At 41.1% G+C, this 27,724-nt stretch overlaps 1 protein-coding gene across 1 annotated transcript in view; it reads left to right on the plus strand.

The window, feature by feature from the left end:
- Window positions 1–319: 319 nt before the first annotated feature.
- Window positions 320–27,724, plus strand: part of slc30a2 (solute carrier family 30 member 2) — a 176,729-nt gene continuing 149,324 nt past the window's right edge. The window contains exon 1 of the mRNA XM_063035835.1: window positions 320–545. The gene's annotated coding sequence lies outside the window, so the exon portion shown is untranslated. The remainder of the gene's footprint in view (window positions 546–27,724) is intronic.

The following is a 27,724-nucleotide window of genomic DNA, read 5'->3' on the forward strand; positions in this document are numbered from 1 at the left end:
GACGAAGGAGCTGATTGTGGACTTCAAGAAGGGTAAGACGAAGGAACACATACCAATCCTCATAGAGGGATCAGAAGTGGAGAGAGTGAGTGTTATGTACCCCTAGGGTTCATTTTTTCTGTGGACTGTCACTTTAAAACACCGAGAGAATGAGACTGACTTTTGGGACACTGTTGGATTTCTACTGACTGCAAAATTGCTTGGTTACTATGGTGAGAGAGGTGGAGTTGTTTGATGGACAATAAATGTTTATGATTTCTCGCAGCTTGTTTTGAATAAGCAAGGTCAGCTGATCCTCTTACAGACACACACAGTTCAGAGTCAAGATGGTTTCAATCATGGAAAGATACAAGTGAGTGGGGTCGCTGGTTTAAGCTTTCAGTAGCCCAAAAAGGGTGAGTTGAGATAGATCCAGAGTATTGATAAACGACTCTCACAAGTGCTGCAAATAGAAGAAGTTTGCAGAGGGGAAGGGAGAGAAAGGTTTGAAACAGAAGAAACCTAGTGACAAAAAGGTCACTGTTTGGACTGTGTCCAAGTAGCAGGTAAGGGTGAGTTTGATTCCATTCGAATACCAAAGTGTGATTGTCACATAGTTAATCCACAGGAGTGGGTTCTCTGGTGAGGGGAAGCCTTTGTGAATACCACGTGTGTGTTTACTCTTTGTCTGGGTGTGGTAGTTCACTGGAAGACGGCACCCCTGTGGCAAATCACTGTTGGAGTTATTTCGTATGTTGTAGAACTGGATAAGTGGCTATCTCGTTGTATGTTTGGGGTAACCATGTGGAATCTACCGGAGTGTCTACCCTCGCCTGGGTGGTAGTTTTCCCTGGAAGAGGGTCCTTTTGTGATAAGCTACTGTTGGTGATACTTCATGTGAGGATTCGGAGGACAACAAGAAGATCGATGACACCTGATTATTTGTTTTTCTCCTATTGTGGATTTCGCCTTGGATTACAAATATCTCCCTCATAACAACAATAACAACTCTGTGCATTTGAACTGAACTGAACTTTCTTACATACCATCGTAAGACTGTAACTCTTGCCACCTGAGCTTGAATAAGTTTGGGAACTTTATTTATACACCTATATATGCATAACACTGCTAACTTTTGGATTACCTGGTTAAGTTACTATATGACGTAGTTACTAATAAAATAGTGTTTGTTAACAGGAAAACCAGGCTCCAGGTGTGTTCTATTGCTGCTGATACTTTTAGTGTTGCGTGCATGTAACCGGTACTTTCCCCAGGGTTGTGTGTACATAAAAGTGAGCAGCTTCAAGTTCCTGGGTGTCAATATCTCTGAGGATCTAACCTGGTCCCAACATATTGATGTAGTTATAAAGAAGGCAAGACAGCGTCTATACTTCGTTAGGAGTTTGAAAAGATTTGGTACTTCAACAAATACACTCCAACTTCTATAATTGTACTGTGGAGAGCATTCTGACAGGCTGCATCACTGTCTGGTATGGAGGGGCTATTGCACATGACTGAAAGAAGCTGCAGAAGGTTGTAAATCTAGTCAGCTCCATCTTGGGTACTAGCCTGGAAAGTACCCAGGACAGCCTTAAGGAGCGGTGTCTCAAAAAGGCAGTGTCCATTATTAAGGACCTCCAGCACCCAGGGCATGCCCTTTTCTCACTGTTACCATCAGGAAGGAGGTACAGAAGCCTGAAGGCACACACTCGGCGATTCAGGAACAGCTTCTTCCCCTCTGCCATACGATTCCTAAATGGACATTGAATCTTTGGACACTACCTCACTTTTTAATATACAGTATTTCTGTTTTTGCATGTTTTTTAAATCTATTCAATGTACGTAACTGATTTACTTGTTTATTTATTTTATTTCATTTATTGAGTACTAGGCTGAAAGCAGCTTTGCAGGTAGGTAGGTGGTGAAGAAGGTGTATGGAACATCAGCCTTCATCATTCAGGGCACTGAATGTAAAAGTTGTGAAATTATGTTGCAATTATATAAGATATACATGAGGCCCCCCTTGTAGTATTGTGTGCAGTTTTGATTGCCCTGATATAGAAAAGATGTTACTAATCAAGAAAAGTGAGAGTCATGGGGTCCAAGTTATAAGGAGAGTTCATGTATACTAGGACTTTATTCCTGGAACATAGGAGACTGGAGAATCTCCTAAAATAGAACAGAAAAGATTATATTTGAAAGAGGTATAAAAACATCATGAAGGGCATAGACTTGATGAAAGTATGTAATCACTAAAGCCTCAGCTTCCCACTCTTAACAATGGCTCACTCACACAATGGCCGCTCCCACAGAGATCATTCCGCTTAAACCTAACATTTTGTTTGTATTGGACCTTGCCAAGTGCCTAATTGTACACAATCCAATGTCTCCTCGGGAACTATGGTGCATAGAGTATGCTGACTACCCCCAGTTGCTCATTTTCCACTCTCTCTCCCTCTATGGAATCCAATGTCTCCCGGGTATTGTGGCATGCAAGATGTGCCAACTGCCCCTGTTTGCTTCTTTTAAACCTTCTGTCTCTCCTCTATGTAATGCAATGTCTCCTTGGGAAATGTGGTGTGCAAAATCTGCCGCCTGCCCCCGCTTGCTTCTTTTAAACTATCTCTCCCTCTATGTAATCCAAAGTCTCCTTGGAAACTGCGGTGCGCAGAAATGTTCTTTATGTAAATAGCAAAATTTTTAAATTGTAGCAGATTATATCAGCCATATCTGAGCAATACAGGTATTTTGAGGTAGAATTCATTTATGGTTAAAAGGAAATGTGCATTTATATATAGAAATAGGTCTGTTCACCCAGTAAAATTCAAATCATAGTTTTTAAAATGTGCAGTAAAAATTATTTATTTGGACTATCTTGTGTTCCACTTTTCTCTCTTGTTGAATTTTGGAATTAGTTCAAAACTGCCTTTGATCTGCTTTTTCTTGTTCAGTGCAATCATTTGGCCTCAAGGGTCTCATGTAGTTTATAGTGTAATCAGAAACATTGTTTAAAATTGTGTGGTGATACTTCAAAGGAATAGGTGCAAATATGCATGAGTATTGAAAAATTTCTGTGCCAATTAATCTTACAACAGAATGTAACAGAATTCCGTATTTCCCCATCCAAGAGGGTTCTAATCAAGCCAGAGGTCAATAGGATTTTGGAATCAAAGCATATAGGATTATTGAAAAAGAGCTTTGACCAGCGACCAGTCTGGACATTGGAACTTCTGAGAGGAGGGAATTTCACTCAGGTCCACTGCCTGAGTAGGAAAACTAGCAGCGGGTTACTACAGCGAGAAAGAGCTTTGACCAGCAACCAATCAGTGTTTGTGATTGATTAGCAAGAGCAAATTAAAGGAAGGCAGGGCTATCGTTGTTGGAGTGGACAGAGTCAGAGTGGTGATCTTGAGGCTTTAGCACAGTGGCAGATTGGCAGGTATGATGTTGTAGGCATCACTGAGTCAAGGCTGGAAGATTATAGCTGGGAGCTTAATGCCCAAGGACACACAATGTATCAAAAGGATAGGCAGGAAGGTAGAGGGGCCAGCGTTGCTCTGTTGATAAAAAATCAAATCAAATCATTAAAAAGATGTGACATAGGGCCAGAAGGTGTTAAATCATTGTGGATAGAGCTAAGGAACTGCAAGAGTAAAAAGACCCTGAAGAAAGGTGTAGACTGACCCCAGACAGTAGTAAGGATGGGGTCTGCAAATTACAACGGGAGATCGAAAATGCATACCAAAAGGGTAATATTACAATAGACATGGGGGACTTCAATATGCAGGCAGATTGGTTCTGGATTCCAGGTGGGGGAAATTTCTAGAGTGCCTCTTAAATGGCTTTGTTTGAGCCCACTAGAGGATCAACTATTCTGGGTTAGGTGTTGTGCAATGAACCAGAATTGATTAGAGAGCTTAAGGTAAAAGAACCCTCAGGGGTAAGTGATTCATCCTGACATTTGAGAAGGAGAAGCTAAAGTCAGATGTATCATTATTACAGTGGAGTAAAGGGAATTTGAGAGGCATGAGAGAGGAGTTGGCCAGAATTGATTGGAAGAGAACGCTGGCAAGGATGATGGCAGGGCAGCAATGGCTGGAATTTTTGGAAGCAATATGGAAGGCACAGGATATTTATAATATGGAAGAAGTATTCTAAAGGCAAGATGACATAACTGTGGCTAACGAGAAGTCAAAGCCAACATAAAAGCCAAAGAGGGCATATAATACAACAAAAATAAGTGCAAAATTAGAGGATTCAGAAAGTCTTAAAAACCAATGGAAGGCAACTAAAAAGTCATTAAGGTAAAGATGGAATACAAAAGTTAGCTAACCAGTAATGTTAAAGAGGACACCAAAAGTTCCTTCAGATACATAAAGTGTAAAAGAGAGGCGAGAGTGGATATTGGACCACTAGAAAATGATGCTGGAGAGATAGTAATGGGGGACAAGGAAATGGCTGATGAACTGAGTAAGCATTTTGCATCAGTCTTCATTGTTGACAACACTAGCAATATGGTGGAATTTCCAGGTGTCAGGGAGCATTTCTAGGGAGAAGTTTCTTGGGAAACTGAAAGTTCTGAAGGTAGATAAGTCACCTGGATCAGATGGTGTACACCCCCGGGGTTCTGAAAGAGGTGGCTGAAGAGATCGTGGAGGCATTAGTAATAATCTTTCAATAATCACTAGATTCTGGAATTGTTCTGGCAGAGGATTGGGAGCAAGACAACTACCCACCATCAGAAAAATAAACTCCAGAAATTTTTATTTGTGATTCTAATACAGAATTGGTTGACTAAAAGAATGTAAAGCTTAGAAAGGATGTATTGATGTTGGAGAGAGTTCAGAGAAGATTTACGAGGATGATTCCTGGACTGCAGGGGCTAACATATGAGGGGTGTTTGTCGGCTCTTGGACTGTATTCATTACAGAATAGAAGAATGAGAGGGGATCTCATAGAAACATTTAGAATGTTGAAAGGGTTGGACAGAGTAGATGTGGAAAGGTTGTTTCCCTTGGTGGGTGAGTCCAGGACAAGAGGCCATAGTCTTAGAATCAGAGGGTACCCAGTTAAAACAGAGATGAGGAGAAATTTTTTTAGCCAGAGGGTCGTGGTTTTGTGGAATTCGTTGCCACATACAGCTGTGGAGGCCCGATCATTGAGGGTGTTTAAGGAGGAGATTGACAGGTATCTAATTAGTCAGGGTATCAAGGGATATGGAGAAAAAGCCAGAAATTGGAACTAGATGGGTGAATAGTTTAGCACATGAGGGAGCTGCGGAGCAGACTCGATAGGCCGAATGGCCTACTTCTGCTCCTTTGTCTTGTGATCTTGTGATTTCAGAAGTTTCTCCAGATGTTCATCCGTGCTCTCACATCCGCCTCCATCAAATCAGGATTGTGCATGGCACCCTACTTGACAAATTACAGACATCACCACTGAGTGCCCGCTGCGAGCTGCGTCGTGCCGCCATCTTCTCCTCCCGATCCCATTTGGAGTATCATGAGCAGTTTTGGGCCCCTTGTCTTAGAAAGGATGTGCTTAAACTGGAGAAGGTTCAAAGGAGGTTCACGGAAATTATTCTAGGATTGAATGGCTTGTCATATGAAGATACGAAGATGGGGCCGCCCTTGTGCTCTCTTGCCGGAGGCCAGTTCCCTGTACAGCAGGTCTTTCAGGATGCTCCCGTCTGACATGCGGTGTACGTGGCCCAGCCAGCGGTGACGGCGTTGTTGGAGCAGGGTGAAGAGGCTGGGTATCTGGGTGCGGGCCAGGATCTCATTGTTGGTGACTCGATCAACCCACTTGATGTCCAGGATGCGTCTCAGGCTGCAAAGATGGAAGGCATTGAGACGCCGCTCTTGTCTGGAGTAGAAGCTCCAGGTCTCGCTGCCGTAAAGCAGTGTGCTGAGGATGCAGGCCCTGTAGACTGCAACTTTGGTGTGCGTTGTCAGCTTTCTGTTCTCCCAGACTCTCTTTGTCAGCCTGGCGAACGTTGAGGCTGCTCGTCCGATCTGTCTGTTGATCTAGGGGTCTAGGGAGAGGCTGTCTGTTATAAAGGCGATAAAGGAAAATAATTTATAAAATCACAAGACAATTAAATAGAGCCAACATTTATTTATGAAATGGAAATTAGGTTTGAAAAACATGATAGAGTTCTTTGAGGATATAATAAATAGGGTGAATAAAGGGGTTATTGTAGAAAGAGAAGTTGAGTTGGTTCCTCTATAGTTTTATTGGAATTCCAAGAATGAGAGATGATATTACTTAAACATAAAAGATTCTGAGGTTGATTGACAGGGTAGATGTAGAGAGCATATTTCTCCCAGATGTCTAGTGTAAGGGGTACAGAATGAGGGAAATGAGGAAGAATATTTCTTTCCCATTGGATCTTGAACCTTTGGAAATCGCAACCAATTGATGCCGTGGAGGGGAATTCCTGCAATATATCCAATGCAGTGACTAATAATTTGAACTACAAGCAAGTAGAGGTCATATGAAGAATATTTGATGGCTCTGGGCCTGTATTCACTGGAATTCAGAAGAATGATGGGTGACCTCATTGAAACCTATGATGGGTGAAAGGCCTTGATAGAGTAGATGTAGAGAGGATATTTCCCATAGTGGGAGAGTCTAAGACCAGAGGACACAGCCTCAGAATAGAAGGGTGTCCTTTTAGAACAGAAATGAGGAAGAATTTCTTTAGCCAGAGAGTGGTGAATCTGTGGAATTCTTTGCCACAGGCAGCAGTGGAGGCCAAGGCTTTATGTATATTTAAGGCAGAGGTTGATGTATTCAGAGCAGGAAGGGATTCATGGAGAAGGCAGGAGATTGGGGCTGAGAGGAAAATTGGATCAGCCATGATGAAGTGGTGGAGCAGACTCGATGGGCCAAATGGCCTAATTCTGCTGCTATATCTTATGGCTTATTGCAATAAAATATTGCGATGTAAAGGATCTTACTGAGTGGCTAAGCAGTCATGGAGACCAATTTGCTTCTGATTCTGATGTTTACCATTGGCGTGCCCAGTGAAGTACACACCAAACAATGCAAGGGTACAGTCAAGCTTTCAAACTATAACTTCCACCGCAGGGTATCTACTATCATTGTTAGGACAAGAGAGTCCGCAGATGTTGGACATCCAAAGCAACACACAAAAATTCTGGAGGAACTCAGCAGGTCAGGCTTCTGACTTTTCAGGCCGAGATCCTTCTTCAGGACTGAAACAGAAGGGTGAGGGTACCAGAATAAAAAGGTGGGGTGTAGGGGAACGAGGCCAGTTGGAAGGTGATAGGTGAAGCCAAGTGGGTGGGAAAGGTAAAGGTCTGAAGAAAAGGAATTTTACGAGAGAGGAGTTTGGACTATAGGAGAAAGGGAAGGAAGAGAAGGGAAGTGATCGGCAGATGAAAAGAGGTAAAAGGCCGGAGTGTGGAATTAGAGGAATAGAGAGGGGAGGGAGGTTTTGGTTCTTGTTGATTTCACCATGTGGTTGCTTGAAAGAGAGACATTATCGATTTTGTGCTTAACCAAACTATCTGGGCCCAAACCACAACTTATGGTTCTGTACAATTCCTTGTTGGTCTGTGAGCAACATTGATAGTCCAAAATTTGCATCAAAACAATCCATTTTCTTAATCACCCAATATTTGAGGTAGGTGTAGTCTTAAGCTTAATTCTAAATTTGTGTAGATCTTGTTGTGTACTTGTGACATTGTAACAGGGTGCATTTACTTTAACCCTTCCCGTCTTTGAAATTTCATTATCGTTGCACACAGATTTCTACAGCTTCAATTTCATTTAACATCATCCTTTTGGGAATTGTGTTTATACACACAACATAAAAACTGAGGTTAGGCAACCTTTACTTAATGATTAGTGGAGCAAGTGTTGACTCCAATATGTGTGAAGAAATAACGCTGTGTCAAAACTGAAACAGAATATCACAGTCATCTGAGACTAATTGGAATGTCATCTGCATACACTTGGATTTGAGAATTGTTTTTGATGAAAATGTTCCCAGAATTTTCGGAGGTGTAAAAATTCTTGTAAGAGAATATACTGGCACTTCCTCCATGAGTTGGGCTCTGGTAAAAAGAAGCATGTGTGTATTAGAAACAATAGCAGAAGTAGACCAGATGGCCCTTGAGCCTACTTCTCCATTCAGTAAGATCATGCCTGGTCCGTTCTCCTGTTTTGCTATCTTTCTCGTGCCCTCTACTTCCTTGTAGTTCAAATTATCAGTCACTGCATTGGATATATTGCATGAATTCCCCTCCACGGCATCAATTGGTTGCAATTTCCAAAGGTTCAAGATCCACTGAGAAAGAAATATTCTTCCTCATTTCTGCCTTATCCCCTTTTTCTGTACCCCTTACACTAGACATCTGGGAGAAATATGCTGTCTCCATCTACCCTGTCAATCAACCTCAGAATCTTTTATGTTTAAATATCATCTCTCATTCTTGGAATTCCAATAAAACTATAGATGAACCAACTCAACTTCTCTTTCTACAATAACCCCTTTATTCACCCTATTTATTACATCCTCAAAAAACTCTATCAGGTTTTTCAAACCTAATTTCCATTTCATAAATAAATGTTGACTCTATTTAATTGTCTTGTGATTTTATAAATTATTTGCTTTTATTGCCTTTATAACAAGACAGCCTCTCCATAGACCCCGAGATCAACAGACGGATCGGACGAGCAGCCTCAACATTCGCCAGGCTGACAAAGAGAGTCTGGGAGAACAGAAAGCTGATGACGCACACCAAGGTTGCAGTCTACAGGGCCTGCATCCTCAGCACACTGCTTTATGGCAGAGAGACCTGGAGCCTCTACTCCAGACAAGAGCGGCGTCTCAATACCTTCCACCTTCGCAGCCTGGGACGCATCCTGAACATCAAGTGGATTGACTGAGTCACCAACAATGAGGTCCTGGCCCGCACCCAGATACCCAGCCTCTTCACCCTGCTCCAACAATGCCGTCTCCGCTGGCTGGGCCACGTACACCGCATGTCAGACGGGAGGATCCTGAAAGACCTGCTGTACGGGGAATTGGCCTCCAGCAAGAGAGCACAAGGGCAGCCCCATCTTGGTTTCAAAGATGTCTACAAGAGAGACATGAAGTCACTGAACGTGATCTCTGAGAGGTGGGAGGACATTGCAAGGGATTGCTCTTGCTGGAGGCTGGAACTACGCAGAGGTCTAAAAAGAGGAGAAGGGAAGCTGAGGCTTGCTGCTGAAGAAAAGCGCACTCACCGATAAAACAGCACCAAGACAACACTGGAGGCCAGCGCCATCAAGTGCAGTCGTTGCAGCTGAGACTGTCACTCCCGTGTGGGCCTCCACAGCCACAACAGACGCTGCTGTACCAACCCAGACTGAAGCAAGACTTTCCAGGCACAGATCCATGGTCTCACGAGTCTAACGGATGCCACCTACCTAATGGATGGCAGTTTTCCCAATGACTGATATGAGGCCAACAGGCCGATAGATTCATACTTTCTGTCTCTTTTGCTGAATTCTGGGATTATAATTACAGCTTTTCAACTCTCTGCAAACTCTCCAGAATCCAAGGAGCTCTGGTTTAGAGTCCAGGATGTAGGCCATCGGGTCGGGGGACCTGTCTTCCTTTAGCTCCATAATTTGAATGGTACTTGCAGTCAGTGAAGTGCTTTTAAGTTCCTTCATTCCATTGGCATGTTGATAAACTAATATTGTTGGGATGTGCTTTCAGTACCTTCTATCATGAAGCCAATCCATTGTAGTTACTTAAAATTACTGTCATTTTTCAATTTCCCGTTATCCCCTTATTCCCATTATCTCCAGATTCAGCCTTTGAGTGACATTTACTTTGACTCGCTCTTCTTTTTTTTATATACATGAAGAAGCTCTTATTGCTTATCTTTATATTATTTTCTAGCCTACTGTCATACTCTATTCTTTTTAATATAGTTTTTAATCATCCTTTGCTGGTTTCTAAAAATTTTCCAATCCTCTGGTCTACTGATAATCTTTGCAACACTGTACAGGTGACTTGCACCTTACAGGGGGCGGAGGGTGGGGGAGTTGCTTCCCTAGAAAAAGTTCCATATTGCAATTTACCATAAAGTCACTTCAGCTGAGCACGTGTTAAGAAATGTGAGCTGAAAAAAATTGTGTTTGTTCATTTTGGTTTTTTTTGCATATAAATTCTGTGAGAGAGAATTTTATTCCGTATCTTTGAGTAACGATTTGTGAATTCTGTAAGGTTAAATTTCTGTTTCCTGCATGGTCATAATGTGGGGATTGCCTATATGTCTTTTCTTTCAATTTAATGCCATCCTTAATTTCCATAGTTAATCACAGATAGTACACCTTTCTCATAGGATCTTTCTTTCTCACCGGAATATACCCTTGCTTAGATTTCTGAAATATCTCTTTAAATGTGTGCAACTGCTGATCTTCTTTGAGACACAAGAGATTCTGCAGATGCTTAAACACACTCAAAATGGTGGAGGAATCTTCAAGAAGTGTTCAAGAATCTTAAACACACTCAAAATGGTGGAGGAACTCAGCAAGTCAGGTGGCATCTATGGAGAGAAATAAACAGTTGATGTTTAGAGCCGAAATCTGATGAAATTCCCTGTACACTTCCATTGTCCATTGGGATGGACTTAAGGCTCTCTACTTCTTTTAGGACGACAGATATTACTATATGTTTATACTCACAACACAGTTCCATATGCTACTCTAAGGAAGGAGCCTGTAGGAAAGATTTATAGACATGTTGCGAGAGGTTAAAGAGTTATAGTTCTATGGAGATAGCATCTAGGCTGTGGTCACTTTCTTAAGAGCAAAGGGAATACTTAATTGAAGTGTATATAATCATGAGAGACCTAGACAGGGTAAGTAGCAGGACTGTGCTTCCTTTAGCAAAGAGGTTAGTTGCTACGAGCCATGATTTTGAATTCGTTGGTGGATGGATTAGAGTGCAGTTGATCAAAAATTGGAAGTTATTGCCAGAAATAATTAAACTCTTTCTTAATCGTACCTGGATTAGCAATTAAAAGCCAAATGTGAAGGGACATGGATAAAGAGCTAGAAATGGGGTTAACCTAAAGTTTATTAATATGAATATCTGAAAGATATCCTTCTCTCTGGCAAATTGCTTTGACTCCTTGCTAACCAATGATTAGTTTTATGATTGAAAAGAGAATCAGAAAAGGAAGTAATTTCTCATTCAGGGAAGAAGGCTGGTAAAGATTCTGCAGTCAATGCTTAGCATCTCTAGAATCAACAAAAACCCAAGTTTGAATTCACATTACAGAAACGGTCAAAGTTGCAGAATATAAATCAACATCAAAAGATTGTGACCTGTAAACAAAATTCAGTGAATATAGATTTCACGTTTTACCCATTCCTTGATGTAGAAATTTCTTGCTATGAAGCATATTTTTTCTTCATTGAACATATGCTTATGTAGGTGGTTGATATATTCTTAATTTAATATTTTCCTACCCATGAATTTTTGCCATCTGGACTTAAAACACAAACCATGCAATTCAGCTCTACCACATGTAATCGCTACAACTGCAAGCAACAACACAGAATGGCATTTCCATTAATACTTGTGACACTGTATAAATACTTAAGCTAGCACAGATGATATTATGGAAGAAAGTGATTTTCGATTGGAAGTATCAATGCTTAAATACAGATGGGTCTATTGAGTTGTGGGTGTATATTTAAAGCAACAGCTACAAATATATCTTAATATTTAGTGTTTCCTTATGGCAAGGAAGGAGGCTATTTTAAGCCATTGAGTCTGCTGACTTACAGAATAATGCCATTCCCCACTAATTTCCCTGTAACCTATTCTCCTGTCATTCCCATGAACTCCCCCAAGCTTCTACTGACATCAACACAATAGGAACAATATAGACTAATCAGTAAACCAGTCAAACTCCATGTGAGATGTGGGAGGAAGCCATGTGGCCACAGGGACATGTATAAACTCCACACAGGGAGCACTGGACATCAGGTTTGAACCAAGTCACTGGAGCTGTGAGACAGCTACTAGCTGTGCCATTCTACTGTCCTAATTGCAATTGTCTTCGTCAGCTTCCAGATTTTACAAATCCAGAAACGATGGAGGCTTAGCAATGGGGTTCAGCAGCGGCAGGAATCTTGCAAGATTTCAATTCACTTTTTTATTTTTTTGACGATGGTGATAGAAGTGCTTATTTGTAGTCATGAAGAGAAGAGAAGAAAAGCTTTATCCTGATTGACAGATACTTGTACTCAGAGAGCCACTTAAATGAAGTACGGAAGAACCACTGACATCCATGTATATATACAGTAGTATCCAATATCGATACTGTCTTACTAGCCCTCTGTAAAACTGGCCTTATCATTTATGATTTTTTACGTATTATTTGGCAATTGTTTCTTTGCTCTCTTAACATAGGAGTTCCATCAGCACAGCAAAGAGCTGAGGAGATGTTGCTTTTCACAGTCACTTATCTATTGGATTTATTTGTGGAAGCTTGCCTCTGGAGATTAATTTCCAAGTAACACTGATGATAGGGAGCAATCTTTACCAGGACAGAATCAGGAATTTGTTACTCCAACTCTTCTGGTGAAGATGCTCCAATAATCTATTTGGATTTTTCAGTATCTGGATCTAGATTTTCAGAGAAGCGATCTGAGTATATTTCAAAGTCAGGATGCAACTTCAAGGGAACCTTTAGGTGGTGTTGTCCTAATGCATCTACCACTTGTCCCCTTAGGTGATAAAGATTGTGAGTTTGGGAGGTGCTATGGAAATATCCTGCAATTTGTAAACAGTACACATTATACTTACACTGTGTAGATTATGGGGGTGAATGATTGGCTGATAAATGGTGTACGATCAAGTAGGTTTTATTGTGTACAGTTCTGGTCACCGAATTATAGGAAAGATGTCAATAAAATTGAGAGAGTACAGAGGAGGTTTACTAAAATGTTGCCGGGGTTTCATCTCCTAAGTTCCAGAGAAGGGTTGAACAAGTTAGGTCTTTATTCTTTGGAGCGTAGAAGGTTGAGGGGGGACTTGATAGAGGTGTTTAAAATTATGAGGGGGATTGATAGAGTAGACGTGGTTAGACTTTTTCTATTGAGAGTGGGGAAGATTCAAACAAGAGGACATGACTTGAGAGTTAGAGGACAAAAGTTTAGGGGTAACATGAGGGGGAACTTCTTTACTCAGAGAGTGGTAGCTGTGTGGAACGAGCTTCCAGCAGAGGTGGTTGAGGCAGCTTCTATGTTGTCGTTTAAAGTTAAATTGGATAGATAGATGAACAAGAAAGGAATGGAGGGTTATGGGCTGAGTGCAGGTCGGTGGGACTAGGTGAGAGTAAGAGTTCAGCATGGACTAGAAGGGCCGAGATTACCTGTTTCCGTGCTGTAATTGTTATATGGTTATATAGGTTGTGAATTCAACAGTCAGTGTATACTTTGTCCGAATGTACTAATGTTTGCACTCAATCTGGCAAGTGGAGAATCTTTTATCGCGCTCCTGATTTGTGCCTTGCAGGTGGTGGAAAGATGTTAGGATTTTGCAAGATGAGTCCTGCCTAGCCTTTGATATGCTCTTTTAGTCATACTCATTATGTGCCTGGACTAGCTGAATTTCTGAAAAACGATGATCCCTAGAATGTTGATGGCCGGGGCCTTAGAGATAGAGATGCCATTAAGTGGCCGTTTTGTCATACGTAGCTGATTGGAAACTCTCTTGTTGAAAGTGATCATTGTCCAGCATCTCTGTGGCTCAAATATTACTTGCCACTTACCAGCATGTGCCTGGATATGTACCATCTAAGAGCCTTATGGCAGATTTTGAGGATCATCTGGCGGGACAGATGAAACTAACATCAGTGTACTGGAGGAGGCTGATATGAATAGAATTCCACAACAATAAAGCAACACCAACTCCAATGGATAGGTCATGTCATTCGAATATTCGTGTGTCCCTAAACAGATCCTTTACTCCCAGTTGAAGGCAGGTCAGCAAGCCCTTGGTGGACAAAGGAAATAGTTCAAAGATAATGTCAAAATCAGCCTGAAGAAATAAAGGGGGAGACTGAACAACTGAAAGACCCATCCACTAACCACAGCCCCACCACTTATTTGTGCCCACACCAACAGGTGGATTTTGGATCGGCCTCTACAGCCATTTGTGGGCTCACCAATTGATAGCCCATTTGGAGAGCATCATACTCAACCCAAGTGAATGCACCTCTACTACATGCAGGTGTGAGTTGTTTCACTTGTAACAGAGTTGTGAATGGAATTGAAAATTATGTAATCGTCAATGAATATCTACCTCCAGCACCCAGGACATGCCCTTTTCTCACTGTTACTATCAGGTAAGAGGTACAGAAGCCTGAAGACTCTCTTCTCCTGGCAGATTCCTTCTCCAGCCCTTTACCTTTTCCACCAATCACCTCACAACTTCTTCATCCCCTCTCCCTCACCCCACCCGGCTTCACCTATCTCTTTCTAGCGTGTACTCCTTACCCTCCCCCCACTTTATTTTGGCTTCTTCCCCCTTCCTTTCCAGCCCTGATGAAGTGTTTCAGGCCAAAACATTGACTGTTTATTCATTTCTATAGATGCTGTCTGACCTGCTGATTTCGTCCAGTATTTTGTGTGTGTTTCTTGTGATTGATAAGTAGCCTGTTTCATTATCCTGTTTGCATTTATATAGTTGATATACAGGTAAGCAATATTGAAATTATACCTCACACAAATGATCAACTCGGAAGGAATCTTTCAATCTTCTTGAGAAGCCCTGAGATTGAGGATGACTTGCTTTGCTTCTAAGGTGACTAATGAGAACAACGTGTGAATTACAGACTCTGTCACAAATGAGGCAATAGGTAGCTTCTGAGCTGGTGTGCTTCATCTGCCATATATGCTGGGCCACTGAGTGCTTGTGATGCCTGGCCGGGAATTTGAGCAGTTCTGGCCAGGAATTCATAGAAACTGTAGGACTGTGTTTTCCAAGGTGATCTTAAGCACTTCCTTTGCCTGCCTGGTAATCTCATTCCATTATAGAGCTTGGAAAAGATAACTAGCTCATTCTTGATAGCTAATTTTACCCCGCTAATAAGATGTTTATCTTCTGGTTTGTTCCACCAAAAGAAGATGTATCAATGATCTTGTTCCTTAAACTGGCCTTCTCCTGCCTGTTGTGTGTCACTCGGTGTAGTGGAGGATGTCAAAGTAACTAGTCTGTGAGCTATTTTAGAACTATCCCTTGGGATTGTCAATGAGCATCCTTATTCCGTGTCCCATACTTCATTCTGTGGACTGGAAGTAGCTGGTGAATGGTTTCTTTTAATATGGAGTAGGAGGTACTTGACAGACAGTATGAAGATGCATTTTACAATGCAATAAAACTTAAATTTATTTTCCTGAGGTGATTAAGTTTGCTTATTCACCTCCCTTAATAAAATAAATCAGCTTGGGTTAAAACATTCTTAATGCACATTTCAAAGGTTGTAATACAATTTCTCTTTCCTGTGCTTTTGGTGGTAAGTGGGAAGAGGCAAAAAAAAAGCAATGTGTGGGAAGTGGATGAGAAATAAATGGCAATATGTAGGAAGTGACAGTGACAAATGGCAAAGAGTGGGAAGTGACAATGAAAGAAATTCAGTGGCTTCACTTATTTTATTCTGCCTTTACAATACAGTTGCTGCAGCCAAAGTTTTCTCTTATAGAACATTTAACTTGTAAGATTACAGTAAATTTTGGGTAATGAATCGTAATTGCAACTGTGACAATAAATTGAAAGCTAAGTTTTATGTTAACGTAATGGATAAAAGATTTAGTGGGGACGTAAGTGTACTGTGCTGTATATCTTTTAAAAGAAACAAACACGGAGGGTTGTTTTGTGCAGTTCTTATTGTTGGTTATGTGCCACATAAAAAAGAACAAAAGTGATACCTTTCACATTACTGATTATGCTTTTGTATTATTGTTCATTCAAAAGATGTGGGTTTTTCAGGCTGAGACAGCATTTAATTGCAGTTGATGATCACTTGAGAATGAAAAGAACTATTTACGAACAATTTGGAGTTGTTTCTCTATGTCTGGACTCTGTAGGAATTGTCTATAGTTTCATACATAGCTGGCATTTCCTTAAGTAACTGCTAGGATTTTCTGAACAAATGCAAATCTGTAAGAGGTCAAAAGTGTCTGGCAGTGGTCTCCTGACTACATTACAATGTTGGAGCCTTTTATGGAGTCGATCCGCAGAATGCAAAATTGCAGCAATTCCCCAGTATTTATGGCAGAGAATACAGCTAAACAGCTTGCACCAGATTTATGCTGGAGCAGGGAGTTCTTGCCAGGAAGGAAAGTGTTGGTATAAATAGTTTTTTACTTGTTTTTAGTTAAATGTTTTAAAAGTGTTTTTGTTTTAGATTTTTAATTGATTAAGTAATTATTTAAAACTTGTTACAGTTTTTGGAATGTTTTGAATCTCAAATTTGAAGCCTTGACTGCTTTGACACTTGGTTAAACCAGTGCGTGTTATTTAACTCCTAAAAGAAATTGATACCTGCTTGTGATTGTTCTGCTCTCTTTCTTCAACATCATGGTATTTTTGAAGGAAAGCACCTGCTGCAGCGGAGAATAAGGTTTTGATGCCGGGGAACTTTCCAATTCCGTACAGAAATTCCTCTTTGGGGAAACTGGACAAGGCAAGTGATTTTTTTTTTCAAAATCGTTGGGGATTGTAGACAACACACTGCTGGCCAAAATTCTGAGCCACTAGATTTCATTATCAAATTGGGGTTTTCTCTTTTCTTTTCCATCCAGCAATTGATTTCCTGTGATGTCCCTGGTAAAGAAAATGTGTGTTCTTTCTTCCTGCACCATTTTTTTCTTCCTCAGGTTCTCTTGCTCTCAGATTTTTCTTTCCTTTCTATTTTTTATGCATCCTTCTTTCCACACCATCGACATTCATGTGTCTAACGCTCATTCCCTTTCTTTCTCCTATAGTATATAGCTTCTTATTGTTTCATTATTCTTACTTACGAGCCTTTACTGATGGACACAAGTCTTGTTTTTGTCATATTGTGGAGAATGCATGAGAAGGGAATATTATTGGATTTAGAGATGAATACGAGGGACCTGAGAACTGGTGGAGAGAAAGGGAACTGGATAAGAGAACTCCAGTCACAAACGAGTTGGAGAAATGAAATCTACACCCAACTAGTCTGATTCTTGACAGTGATGGGAGTAGGGATTGTGAGTTAAATCGGTGAAACAAAGAAATTAATCAGGGATAGCACTAGAAGACGAGAAGCACAGCGAATGCTTGAAAAGCATCCAAGTGAGCAATTCAGAAGCTGAAAAGTGGCATAAGGTAGGAAGCTGAGCAACAGAACCAAAGCTGAGAAGTACTGGAGATTAAGTTTACAGAGTTCCAAATATGTGGAAAATGGAGGAATTGCTTGTTTATGTGCTGGAATAGTACATAAATTATCAGATTTGCAGTATTTATTGTGAGCTTATGCCTTTCAAAGAACAGTGCAATTTTAGTGCATTTTAAAATTGAGTATTATCTAAGGTGTGTGGAATATTCAAGCAAAACTGTTTCATGACTGGATCTGAGCGTTGTGGTAAAGAGAAGAATTGTCAAGTGTAGAAAGGATATTGATAAAGCTGAATCAGTTTTGATCAGAATACTTAGAGTTTAGGACAATGCATAAAATGGTTGCTAAAAGATCCAACAGTATAGAGCTGATGGTTTAAATGGGATTGCACAATAATAAATGGAAAGGTGAATCAGTTGGACTTGAAGTTGCAGTGCAAGAGAGAACATTGATGAAGAATGTGACTTCTAGGACAATAAAAGTTGTAGGAATGTTTTTGGAAACCTAAGAATATGTAGTATTGACTATTTGAATGTCCACCAGCAAGAGCTGCACACAAGCTTACCTCACTTCATTCAGCAAGTAATCTGAAAACCGTCAGATAATGCAAGCAAGATTCAAGCCTCTGTTCCCATTCCCACTTCACTCCAGTCCATTGCTCCTTTTAAACTTACCAGGACCTCCATTTCAACATTCTCTCAAAACTCCATGGGTCCTTAGCTCCTGCGCTCCTTTTATAATCACTAGGGCCCAGTTTGCCCTGTTACAAGAATCATCCCTTGTAATAATGATCAGTGAGGTACAGAGAATCTGTATTTACTGACCAGTAACTTTTATTGTTTCAATTAAAAAGCACATGGGTTCTCAAACTATCTCCCTGTGTGCACCCTGCTGGAATTCCCTGACACTCCATGTACAGTCAATGAAGAGAAACAGTATTACCCAGGAAAGTAGCCCACGCCGGCCAGGTGTTCCTTGTGGTGCTGATCTCCAAGTGTCCATGGGGTCCCCTTATCCGCGATGGTTGGTCTCTGGCTGCTGGAGAGTTATTTGGAGCTCCTGAGTCTTATACAGTTCCTCATCAATTGAACTGTTGGATCTCCATCCCATTGGCTCAAGGTCACCTGACCTACCTGGGTCACCTTTTTACTGTCATTGTACAGGGCTACAACTGACATTGTTTCATGGCCCTGCCCACCCCAGCCTTGTGTATTTGTTTCTTTACACCCTGACTGGTCCAAACCAGTTAAATGAGATAACCCAGACAGAGTCTAACAAGGTTACAGGTTGCTTCTTTTGTAGGTTTGGCATTTTACATAACAAGTAGCTACTCCTCTGAGAATACAGTAGTCATTGCAACAGTTCATTGTTCTGATTAGATTGTCCCAGAGTCGAGAATCAGTTCCGAGTCCACACCCTTTACATAACAAGTGGCTACTTGTTTGAGAATGGTCTCAGGTTCAGCAGGTCGTTTCCTGAAACTTCCTCTGTCCACATTCAGTTGCTCTGATTAGATTATCCAAGAGCCAGAATCAGTTCAGAGTCCATAAAATGGGGGGAGGGAGGGTGGGGACAAAGAGAATTGGTTTGTCTGCTTCCCCAGTTCTTGATTAGACTGTAGATTCTTCTGGCCAACAGCACACTCCCTTTATTCACACTAGGATCCATTCGCCACCCTCCACAGAAACTCAGAGGGATTCCAATGCCTATGCTCCCTTAGAATTTGGCAGACTATATTTCCCATGTCCCTTTAATCTCATCAAGTTTAAAGTCTGAAAGCATGTACCACCAAGCTCAAGGATAGATTCTACCCTGCTGTAATAAGACAGTTCACTAGTACGGTAAAATGACTCTTAACTTCACAATCGAGCTCCTAGTTGGTGTGCTGCAAGGAGACACTCTGGCACCCTACATCTTTATAATCGTCCTTGATTACGCTCTGCATCAAGCTACCAAAGATCATGACAAGCTTGGTTTTACCATAAAACCAGGACGAACCAAAAGGGTCAGACCAGTTACACTCACAGATCTCGATTTTGCAGATGACATAGTCCTGCTCTCTGACCAGATGGAGGAAGCACAGCAGCTACTGACAAAAGTGGAAATTGAGTGCAATAAAGTTGGCCTTCACCTAAACGCTAAAAAGACAGAGTACATGGTGTTTAACTGCGACGAAGGTAATCTCAAGACCGTAAAGAATGACACTGTTAAGAAAGTCTTTGACTATAAGAATGATGAGTTCGGAGAAGGACATAAAGATACGGAAGGCGCTAGCATGGAGGGCTATGAACAACATGAAGGAAATCTGGAAGTTGAACCTGACCAGAGGGCTTAAAAAGAGGATTTTCATAGCAGTCATAGAGTCCATTCTCACATATGGATGTGAGACGTGGACACTCACCAAGACTATGTGAAAGTCTCTAGATGGTTGCTACGCATGAATGCTCCGAATGGCTCTTGACATGAGTTGGCAACAGCACATGACCAACGTTGAGCTCTGTAACGACCTACCAATGCTCACCGCTAAAATCGAGATGAGAAGACTGCAACTAGTGGGGCACTGTCTACGCCACCCTGAGCTAACTGCTAGCCTAGTCATCATATGGGAGCCCAAGCATGGGAGGATGAACCCTGGGCGCCCTCCCAAGACTATGGTCAACATGCTCCTAGAAGACAGTGGCGCAGCTGATGTAGATGAAATGAACACACTGATGAGGGAGAGGGAGAAGTGGAGAGTCCGTCATCGTGCCCGACGCCGGCCCCCTAGGCCTGAGTTGATGTAGTAGTACTCACAATCTACCTGATTATGGCCTTGTACCTTATTGTCTACCTGCACTGCACTTTCTTTGTAGCTATTACACTTTATTCTGCATTGTTTTACCTTGTTCAACCTCAATGTGCTGTGTAATGTTTGGATCTGTTTAAACAGAATGCAGGTCAAGCTTTTCACTGTATCATGGTTAATGTGATACGAATAAACCAATTCCAATTTCAACTTCTGGAAAACATCAAACCACCATACAACATCTTAGAGAAGGCAATTGTCCGTTCATAGATTTAAGTGTTTTATCAAGGCTTTCACCACGATGCAGTAGCAAAGGAGTGCTGTTCTACTGTAAAGACAACTTCTTTGGTTACATTATTACCTCAAATGAAAGGTTTAAAAATGCATGCAAAAAATAGGAATTCTGGAATTTCATTATACTGAAACAGATAATTTGTTTTTATTAATCTGAGTCCTTGCTGTCCATTAATTTGCAGGCATATTGCATGTTTCCCTCTGTTACAATAGTGATAGTTTAAAAGCAGTCAAATTGGCTGCAAATGCATTTAGGATGGAAGATATTATATCAATGATACAAGTTCTTTATTTTATGTGCAGAAAATGTACAGGGAGTAGATTAAATAACATGATCTGATTTTGTTAAACTCAAGGAATTGGCACTCAATTTTATGAGCATGAAACACCCAGTGAATATTATGATTGCAGTTACATTGTTGGCACATGGCCAAGTGGTTAAGGCGTCGGTCTAGTGATCTGAAGGTTGTTAGTTCGAGCCTCAGCTGAGACAGCGTGTTGTGTTCTTGAGCAAGGCACTCAACCACACATTGCCCTGCGACGACACCAGTGCCAACCTATATCAGCCCTAGTGCCCTTCCCTTGGACAACATCGGTGGCGTGGAGAGGGGAGACTTGCAGCATGGGCAACTGCCTGTCTTCCATACAACCTTGCCCAGGCCTGCGCCCTGGAAACCTTTCAAGGCGCAAATCCATGGTCTCATGAGACTAACGGATGCCTATTATTATTTTCACTATAAATGAGAAATCATTGTTTACCACCATTGATCTACGTGAGAATGACAAACAGAGCTTTTTATCTCTTGAAACTGCCATTTAGGCACAAATAATCTGCAAGGTATTCACAAGATTTGTATCCTTCATCTGTTTATTGTGCTTAGGTGACACTTTCCAAAGTAATGAGCCCTTCACTGTGAACTCTGTATGTGGCTGCACAACCACTAAAGCAACCTTGTGCTATAATGAGAGGCGAAATCATTACAAAAAATGGTTTCTATTCCCCTGAATGCATTTTCATTGAAAACACAGAGGAATTAGAAATCTGTTGTTTAGCACCAGTGTAGAACTGCTGAATATCCTGAAAGGGACACTAATAGAAAATGTCAAAGCTAAGAGGAAATTAGACACAGAGATAAGATAATGGTGCTTTGGAGAGAATCTGTAGGAGATAGAAAAGGAATCGAGGAGGGACCTACTTTCTCAGATTCAGAACAAAGCCACAGTAGTTTAGTTGGAGATGGCAGAAAGAATTAATGAATGAAGCCTATCCTCAGGAAAAAAAACTAAGCTAAAGGTACTATATAAATGCAACTTTTATGTTGTATTTATTTGATTGAATTTTCCTGTGCTTGGACAAGCAGTTCTTTTGTCATCTTGCTGATCTGTAGGAAATAAGACCATAAGATCTCAAGACATAGGAACAGAATTAGGCTGTTCCAATTTTCCTCTCAGCCCCAAATTCCTGCCTTCTTCCCGTATCCCTTCATGCCCTACCCAATCTATTAACCTTTGCCTTAAATATACATAAAGACTTGGCCTCCACAGCAGGCTGTGGCAAAGAATTCCACAGAATCACCACCTTCTGGCTAAAGAAGTTCCTCCTCATCTCTTTTCTAAAAGGACACCCTTCTATTCTGAGGCTGTGCCCTCTGGCCGTAGATTTTATTGATTGGCCGAATCTCAAATAATAACAGAGAAGAAGTCATCACCCTGACACACTGGTGTCAAGAAAACAATCTGTCCCTCAGTGTTGCAAAAACAAAGGAGCTGGTTGTGGACTACAGGAGGAATGGAGACAGGCCAACCCCTATTGACAGCAATGGATCTGGGGTTGAGAGGATGTACAGATCTCACGTGTGGTGAAGAAAGCACAACAGCGCCTCTATTACCTCAGATGGTTGAGGAAGTTTGGTATGGGTTCCCAAATCCTAAGAACTTTCTATAGGGGCACAATTGAGAACATCCTGACTGGCTGCATCACTGCCTGGTATGGGAACGGTACTTCCCTCAATCGCAGGACTCTGCAGAGAGTGGTGCAAACAGCCCAGTGCATCTGTAGATGTGAACTTCCCACTATTCAGGACATTTATGAACACAGGTGTATAAAAAGGGTCCGAAGGATTGGGGACCCGAGTCACCCCAACCACAAACTGTTTCAGCTGCTACCCTCGGGAAACATTACCACAACATAAAAGCTAGAACCAACAGGTTCTGGACAGCTTCTTCTACCAGGCCATCAGACTGATTAATTCACGTTTGTACAATTGTACTTCTATGTTATACCGGCTGCCCTGTTGTACATATTATTTATTACAAATTACTATAAATTGCACATTGCACATTTAGACGGAGACGTAAGGTAAAGATTTTTTCTCCTCATGTATATGAAGGATGTGAGTAATAAATTTAATTCAATTCAATTCTCCCACCATAGGAAACATCCTCTCCACATCCACTCTATCAAGGACTTTCACCATTTGATAGGATTTAATGAGATCACCCCTCATACTTCTGAATTCCAGTGAATACAGGCCCAGAGCCATTAAATGCTTTTCATACGACCTCTGATGTTGGTTTAGAATTTTTCATATTCTCAGCCAAAGTCTTTTGTACCCTGCTGACTTCCATAGGATAATTCTTTTGTTTTCTATGGCTCTTTATCATAAGAGTTACATCATCTGTTTTGTACAAACTGCCAGTTAACACGGTGCCAAGTGAAGCTGAGTGAAGTTATCCCCACTGATTCAAGAGCCTGATGGTTGAGGGGCAAAACTGTTCCGGAACCTCGTGGCAAGTGTTCTGAGGCTGCTGCGCTTTCTTTTTGATGGCAGCTGAGAGAAGAGAGCATGGCCCGGGTGGTGGAGGGGGTCCCTGATGATGGATTCTGCTTTCCTGTGAAAGCACACCCTATAGATGTGCTCAGTGGTGGGGAGGGCTATACCTGTGATGGACTGGACTGTATCCACTACTTTTTGTAGGCTTTTCTGTACAAGAACATTGGTATTTCCACAACAGGACATGGATGCAACCAGTCTATACACTCTCCAGAGTATATCTGTAGAAATTTGTCAAAAAGTTTTAGATGACATGCCGAACTTTTGCAGACTTTAAGAAAGAAGAGATACTACCAGGCTTTCTTCATAATGGCACTCACGTGCTGGACCCAGGACAGATCCTCTGAAAAGATAACATCAATGAATTTAAGGTTGCTGACACTATCCACCTCTGATTTCTCCAATGAGTGCTGGCTCATGGACCTTTAGTTTCCTCCTCCTGAAGTCAATAATCATTTACTTGGTCTTGCTGACATTGTGTGAGAAGTTGTTGCCATGATACAGTCGGCTAGATTTTCAATCTCCCTCCTATATGCTGATTTGTCACCATGTTTGATTCAGCCAACGACAGTGATGTTGTCAGTTCTAATACAAACTGAAAGAAAGAGCAAATTTGTAAATTTGAAAAGACTATATTGAGTCCTGTAGGCTAAATGTGGCCAGGTGAAAGATGAGGTTTTGTTCTTCAAGCTTGTGTTGGGCCCCTTTATAAAAGAGCAGGAGACTATAGGTATGAATAGATGTGTGAGGATGTATTGAAGGGTCTGGCAACAAGAAGTTCCGGTGCTCTGTAAAACTATCAGCAAGCTGTGTTGGATTTCTCCAATTTAAAAGGGACCACAGTATGAACACTGAATGGGGATTCTAGATTAGAATGAAAGGAAATCAGTCCCACCCAGAAAGATGGGATATTGAATGGCGGGAAGGAAAGAGATGAATGAAGAGAAGTTGCAAATCTTGTGCTTGCATGGAAAAGTGACACAAATTGTCTATTGAAGGCTGTTTTTGTGTTTAAAGTGCATGTAATCCAGTGTGCAACTTTGTTAGACCTGCCCAAGCCTGGTACTACTCCTACGATGACATAATTTGTTCCCTTGGCTTGCTGGTAGTTGAAATGTGAGCAATATGCCAAGACATGGGGTTACAGATTGTGCTGAAATATATTTCGACTGCTGCTACTGATGGCTTAGTATCTGATGAATAAATTCCTTTCTGAATTTATTCAGTATAACACAAAGGTGGAGCTGCAGGACATCATGAGTCCTTGACATGACAGTAGAAGACTATGTAATAACAATGCTATCATAGACAGATACGTTGTTAACAGTAGATTGATGAGAACATGTATGAATTATGTTTATCCTTCCTGTTGGTTTTCTCACCATCTGCCACAGACTCAATCTGGCTGTGCTCTCCTTAAGAGCTTCATCAGTAATGATGCTATTGAGTACCTCTACAATAAACTTTGAATTAAAGCCCCACCCCTTCCCCCCTACATAAACTAGATTCTGTTTTCTTGTTTTTCTATGTGGTTTTCAACATGGAGGAATACTACTTTTTCAGCTGAGGTGGGCGATTCTAGAGTGTGATGAGCTAGAGATTTTCATGCCCTTGTTTAATCAGATGCCATCAGAGTTTATTATCTTAGATAAATGGTCCAAAATTGCTCACAATAGTTCAAGTGTGGTCTGACCAATGCCTTATAAAGCCTCAGCATTATATCCTCTTGAAATGAATGCTACCATTGCATTTGCCTTCCTTACCACAGACTCAACCTACAAGTTAACCTTTAGAGAATCCTGCACAAGTACTCCCAAGTCCCTGTGCACCTCTGATTTTTGAATTTTCTCCCCTTTATTCTTTCTACCAAAGTGCACAACCATACACTTCCCATACCACATTTGCCATTTTTTTGCCTACTCCCCAATTTGTCTAAATCCTTCTGGGCTGAATTGCCTAATTCTGCTCCTATGTTTTATGGTCTACCTTCGCATCGACCACAAACTTGGCCACAAAGCCATCAATTCTTTCATCCAAATCATAGATGTACAATGCGAAAATAAGCTGTCCCAACATCACTGGTTACCAGCAGCCAACCAGAAAAGGTTTCCCTTATTCCCACTCTTTGTCTACTGCCAGTCAGCCAATCCTTTATCTATGTTAGTATCTCTCCTGTCATATCTTGTGAAGCAGCCTCATGTGTGGCACCTTGTCAAAGACCTTCTGAAAATCCAAAAAAACATCACATTTATCATGAGCGTTAAACATTATAATAGAGTTGAAAGTTCAAAGTAAATTTATCAGTAAAGTTCATGTGTATTAGTGTATACTACCTTAAGATTGATTTTCTTGCAGATATTTACAGAAAAAATACAATAGAATCTATGAAAAACTAGATAAATAGACAAAGACTGAGAAACGACTAAGATATAAACAAAGACAAACTGTGCAAATAAAAAGGTAAATGATAAAGAGGCATCTCGGGCATCATCTGAAAGATTGTTACTCTCTGTATGATTGTCAGGTTGTTGCTTGAGTAGCCTAAAGCAACATATGCAAAATGCTGGAGGAATTTTGCAGGTCAGGCAGCAGCTATGGAAAAGAGTAAACAGTCAATGTTTCAGGCCAAGACAATTCATCGGGACTCTTGAAGAGTCTCGGCTTGAAACGTCGACTGTACGCTTTTCCACAGATGCTGCCTGGCCTGCTGAGTTCCTCCAGCAATCTGTGTGTGTTGCTCTGGAATTCCAGCATCTGCAGATCTTGTGCTTGAGATGCCTGCTTGATAGCTTTCCCAGATAAGGTATTTGTGTTGAAATATCATGAGACAGAGTTTATACACTTACTTGGAACTGGTGAGCCTTTGTGATGTGTAACTCTCAAAAGCTCACGGTGTAGTCCATCCAATTTTATTGTTATGTTTGCTGTAGCAGTTGATGCAACTGGGCAGCTTGCAAGACTATTTTGGTGAGAGGCGAAGAATCAAGAAAGTTCTATAATGTGTAGAAGAGAAGAGAGAGGTGACCTAATAGAAGGTTTTAAGACTATGAAAAGGCAATTCCAGGGTAAGTGTCACTTATAAGTGAATGTAAAACTGGGCATTATAGATAAGAATTCAATAGCGAATTCAGGAGGGAAATCATTTTTATTTCAAAAGTTCAGAGCAACTGTATATGACTTGATGTTGGAATAGAACTGTTTATTCCAGTGGAAGACAAAATGTTGCAATATGCTGTTTGGTCACTTAATATAGAGATTCTTATTAATTACCCCCAGATGTAAGACTTTGACTCCTTTCCTTCAACTTCACTGGGATTTTCAAGTAAATTTCACGGGCAAAGATTCTAACCCGAGGCCCACCAAGAAGTACACCAGACAGAAATTACAATGTGGCCTTATAATTCTCACCAGACATGAGGCTTACAAGAAAGACCGAGGAACTAATTGTTGACTTCAGGAGAGGAAAACCAGAGGTCCATGAGCCAGCACTCATCAGAGGATCGGAGATGGAGAGTGTCAATAACTTTAAATTCCTGAGTGTCACTATCTGTCCTGTCGTGGACACATCATATAAATATAATTACAAAGAAGGCAGGCCAGCGCCTTTATTTCCTCAGGACTCTGCAGAGATTCGGCATGTCATCAAAAACCTTGATAAACTTCTATAGATATATGGTGGAAATTGTACTAACTGGCTACACTACGGCCTAGTACGGGAACACCAATACCATGGAGCAGAAATAGATTTGGCCCAGTACATCAAGGGTAAAGCCCTCCAAACCATTCAGCACATCTGCATGAAACGTTGCCGTAGAAAAGCAGTATCCATTATCAAAGATCCTTATCACCCAGGCCATGCTCTTTTCTCACTGCTGCCATCAAGTAGAAGCTACAAGTGCTTGCACCACCAGGTTCAAGAATAGTTGCTTCCCGTCAACCATCAGGCTCTTGAACAAAAGGGTTTAACCACACACATTCTATTTCTGGTGTTCCCACAACCGATGATCTCACTTTAAGGACTCTTTGTCTTGTTATTTCATGCTCTCGTTATTTACGGCTATTAATTTATATTTGCAGTTGCACAGTTTGTTGTTCACTGATCCTGATTACAGTTACTGTTCTAAAGTTTTGCTAAGTGTGCCCACAGGAAAGAGAATTTCAGTGTTTTAGGTGGTGACATGTATGTATTCTGATAATAAATTCTACTTTGAACTTTGAACAGAACTGGGGTGCAGGCATCATTGTACTCTTCCGATTCTCACCAAAGTAAAACAGTACAGTTGTGCGTAGGAGAATTCAGAAAGTTCTGGACTTTGATCCTTGAGTCGCCAACTTTAGAATTGCCTAGGGCTTAATGAAAAATTTAAAGCCTTCAAAGCATCTGGGACTGTAGGAGGATAAGGGATTTTTAAAAAATGTTGGAA

This window comes from Mobula hypostoma, chromosome 2, assembly GCF_963921235.1.
Source record: "Mobula hypostoma chromosome 2, sMobHyp1.1, whole genome shotgun sequence".
Classification (NCBI taxonomy): Eukaryota; Metazoa; Chordata; class Chondrichthyes; order Myliobatiformes; family Myliobatidae; genus Mobula; species Mobula hypostoma.